Source organism: Pongo abelii, chromosome 3 (assembly GCF_028885655.2).
Source record: "Pongo abelii isolate AG06213 chromosome 3, NHGRI_mPonAbe1-v2.0_pri, whole genome shotgun sequence".
NCBI lineage: Eukaryota > Metazoa > Chordata > Mammalia > Primates > Hominidae > Pongo > Pongo abelii.
The window spans coordinates 89,488,122-89,492,987 of record NC_071988.2 but is presented as its reverse complement, the minus strand read 5'-3'; positions in this window follow the sequence as shown (position 1 = coordinate 89,492,987).

Genomic DNA, 4,866 nt, shown 5'->3' with positions numbered 1-4,866 from the left:
CTGTTATCTTATCTTAGCTATGTAGCCTAGAATTCCACGATCATGGAGTTGTGAGTATATCTCATTCTTTCATTGTATTTTCCTAGGTGTCCTTACTCTCTTCTCTCCTTTGTGACACAAGGACATGAATACATCTAAATTTTCCTATTTCTGATATCACTGTTTTCATGATGTCATTACTTCTGTAACCTTAAATGATAGGGTGACAGGCAATATGCTGATTCCTAGTGTGTGCCCAAACACATGGATGTAAAGAAGTAAAAAATGTAAAATACACAAAATTCAGTAAACCACACAAATCAGTTTAAGTGTTCTATGAGATTGGCTTGTTATGAGAAACATAATGATTTTTCTATTTCAATTTAAATAAGCCCTTCTACATACCTAGCATCACTGATCTCAGAAAATGAATTGCTAATAATGATGATAGTGCATTACACTTGGAAAAGTTTGCTATATTTCCATATACCTCATCTAGATGTCATGGCCTACATTTCTGCCATCACTCAACCAATATTTTTTTGTGTTTTCTTGATGATAAAGAGAGAGTTCTCATTATTGCCCTCAAATAATGAAAGAACCTATTTTTTTCTCACATAGAGAAAATGTCTATAAGATATTCAAGGTGAACAGATTATTTTGAGATACGTAACCTTTAAGAATATATGGTTTTAATTACTGAGCTTATAAAATTTATTTGATAGTACACTTAAGAAGATTTAAATGTCTATTCTTTAAAAATGAATACTCATAATTCTAATATCTATAATCAAAAGTATAATTTACTGTAGAAAAATAAAGAGATGCTTTCTCTGAAAGTAAGATCATTATACAGCTTTTCAGTCTCAATCTTTGAGAATTGCAAATTCATCAAATAATTGCTTACATGGTAAAAATTTAAGGTATTAGAATACCTGTTTAACAAATAATAATATATATTAAATATTTTGATATGTAAAGCTCTACACCAAACTAAATATAGTTTAATAATCTTTACACTAATTAAGCAAATATATTAAACTTTTCATTTTGTTTACTGTCATATAATCTTAGTGATATGTCTATATATAGTTTTAATTTAAGGACTTGATTTACTAAATAAATAAATTGGCTCAATTGGGTTTTTGAAAATTTTGAAATTCTTATGCATGTTGATAAGGTATATCTATAAATTAATTCCAGTTTTAAAATGAGAATATAAAAATAAATATATGTATTTTTCTTGTTTATACAATTAAGTGTAAATAAAATTATTTACTACATTTTTAAAGTTTCTTAAGTTTATACACTGATATGTTTTTTGATTTTTACAATATTATCATAATCTAGGAAAAGCTGATGATATCTTTTTTAAGTCTCATCTTTTCTCTGTAATTAAAGACAGCAATTGATTAACATGCTGTGACAGATGGGAATCCATTTCTGGAGTTGAGCCTGCTGACACTCTGGGGCTTTTTTGGTTGGACACTCACTGTACATGGGACTCCCTGCCTCTCAAGAGCTGTTGCTCATAAGACTCTCCTTCATCAATCTGGCATTGCCTTTTGAGATCAGTTGCAATCAGAATCCAACTGGCCTTGCAGTTGTAATATGTTGTATCTTAACCAGCACTTTCTTACCAGGAGCCTGCCCAGGTTTGTTCTCTTATTCCTGTAAGAAGCTCCCAGCACAGATATTCTAAATTTTGGACTATTAATATATTAACAAAACTTTGGGCCATATTCAATTTAGGTTGAACATATTGTGATGAGATGTAAATTAAATTTTAATTCTATATGTGTGTGTTATAAATTTTAAAGTGTATACAATAAATAACACATTCTATGTATCCAACAAGGACCAAATAAATGATATAAAGTCACCAAATCAATGCTATCAGATCTCATCTCATTTCAGAAATTTTCTTGTAATATCACATTTTGTTTTTTAAATTATATCAATTATTTCAAACAAAGGAAAATCTCAAAGGAATTGTTAATAATTACCTAGAATCTCACTTCTAGACCTAACAAATAACAGTAAATTCCCATATTTTCATCACATAGTCTTTAAAATTTGCACATGGTATGGTGGCAAAATTGATGTTGTAAAGGTGACAGAGTAGGAATGCCCTGTCCCTGTACCCCATGCAGAAAGAGACTTAACAATATCATATAGACCAAATTGCCATGGTGATAATCCCAGAAACCAGTGAGAAGGTTACAGCACTCCAGAAAATAGCAAAGCCAAGAAGAATTTTATTGAAATATCTGAGAAATGTTGTATCATATACTCTCTATAGATCCTTCTCTAGCCAGTACAGCATTACACAATCAGGAGAAAAAAAATCCTTAGTCATCACTTTTCCCACAGGAGTGAAAAAAGAGTGAAATGTGGTCTAATGTTCTGGCTCCTTAGGGGACTTCCCAAGGGTCTGATTTCTGTCACCGAATTTAAATCACTTATACAAACCCAAGCCTTTGAATGCCTGGGAATAAAGGCAGTGTGGCAGTTTAGGGCAGTACCAGAAAAGCTGCATTATTACTACAGAATTACACCAGGAGAAGCAAAATTACAAAATCCTGAAAACAAACAAACAAAAAATCGTATTTAACTTGGTAATTAGAGTCAAAATCCCGGAGAGGACGCAGCTCTTGGAGTGGTTTGCAAAGCTCCCAGAATCTCTAGCTGGGGTGATAGATGAAGGTCTTCTCTTACACTAAGCCAGTACATAAAGACTGGGAGATGTGGGTGTTTCTTTAAATTTCAAAATTTAAACAAAGAAATGCAAAACATGCAGACATTGGAAAGTATGACCTATTTACCATTTTTTCAACCCTGAATGAACAAAGACCTATTAATTACCTGTCAAAAAATTCAAATTATATTAAATATCTATCAAAAATTTCAAATTATATTAAATATCTATCAAAAATTTCAAGAATAATAAAGATGCTCGATTAGCTAAAAGAACATTGACAAGTTTTTAAAAATCAGGAAAATAATACATATATGAAATAAGAGTATCAAGAAAGACATAAAAAGTATAGAAAAGAACCAAATATAATTCTGGAGCTAAATAACACAATAACTAAATTGAAAAATTTACTAGAGAAATTCAATAGATTACTTGATCAGCTAGAAAAAATAATTCAAGAATTTGAAAATATTGGCAATTTGAAACTATTAAGGGAGAGGAGCAAAAAGAATGTGATAATAAAGTGAAGAAAGCCTGAGACTTATGGGACATTGTTAACCTGACCGGTTATGTATTATAAGAGTCCTCATGGGTGAAGAGGAAAAGATTGAGACAAAAAGTCTATTTAAAGAAATAATGACAGGCAGAAAATTCCTAAATTTGAGAAAGAAAATGGACACAGAATTGTTTTAAAACACAACTAATGTGCACTGAGATCAATTTAAAAATTTTACACCAATAAACATTATAATCAATCTTTCAAAAGTCACAGACAAAGTAAGAATCTTGGAAGCAGAAAAAGAAAAATGAATCATGACATAAAAGGGAACTCACATGATATTATCAAGAAGATACCAGCAGATATCTTTTTAAACCAAAAGTAAGTGATGTAATATATTCAAAGTGTTGAAAGAAAAATAAGAAAAACAACCCTACCACACAAGACATTCATTTGGCAAACGTGTCATTCAGAAATTATGGAAAATGGAATATTTTCTCAGGTTAAGAAAAAAGGTTGAAGAAGGTGATTATTACCACACCTGTTCTACAAGAAAAGCAAAAAGGAGTCATTCAAGTTGAAATGAGGGAGGCTAGGTAGCAAAATGAATGAATGCAAAAATATAAATCTATCTGGTAGAGATAAATAAGTAATTAAATATTAAGTCCTGTAAGTTTTTAATGTTGATTCACAAGTTACCTTTAATTATGATATACTATTTAAAAGAGAAAAGCATAAAAGTAACATTACATTTATATTAATTGGGACACAACATAAAATATGTAACTAGTGATATTACTAACATAAAGTAGGAATGGGAGATGTAAAGGAATAGAGTTTTCATATATAATTAAAGGTTTGTTTTTGGTTTAAAGTGGACTGTTATTTTAAAATATTTTTTATTTATTATTCATTTATATTTTAATTTTTATAATTTATAATTATTTTATAAATAATATAAAACTAATTCATATTTATACTATATTTATTATTTTTTAAAATATTTTTATTATATAATGTTTATTATAAAATATTTTATGCAATCCTCATGGTAACCACAAAATATACCTATAGAACAAGAGTGTCCAAATTTTGCCTTCCCTGGACCACATTGGGAAAAGTAGAATTGCCTTGGGCCACATGTAAAATACACTAACACTAGCCATAGCTGATGAGCTGGGAAAAAATCACAAGAGAAATCACAATGTTTGAAGAAAGTTTACAAGTTAGTGCTGGGCCACATTCAAAGCCATCCTGAGCTGCATGCAGCTCTCTAGGCTGCAGGTTGGACAAGCTTGTTGTAGAAGATACACAAAAAGAAATGAAAAAAAAGGAACCTGAACTTACAAAGATAGCAAAAACAGTACTATGAGGATAGTTTATAGTAATAAATGTCTATGTTAAAAAAGAAGAACCATCTGAAGCAATCTAACTTTACATATCAAAGAACTGACCAAATTATCAGAAAGAAAATAATAATAAAGATTATAGCAGAAAAAAATACAATAGAAAATAGAGAAAAATCAGCAAAACTGAGTTGTTGCTTTCTTTTTGTGAAAAGATCAATAAAATTTTGAAATTGTTTTCTAGGCTAAAAAAACAAAAGTGAATAATTGTATAATTAAAATCAGGCTGAGCATGGTGGCTTGTGCCTGTAATCGCAGCACTTTGGAATGCTGAGGCAGGCCGA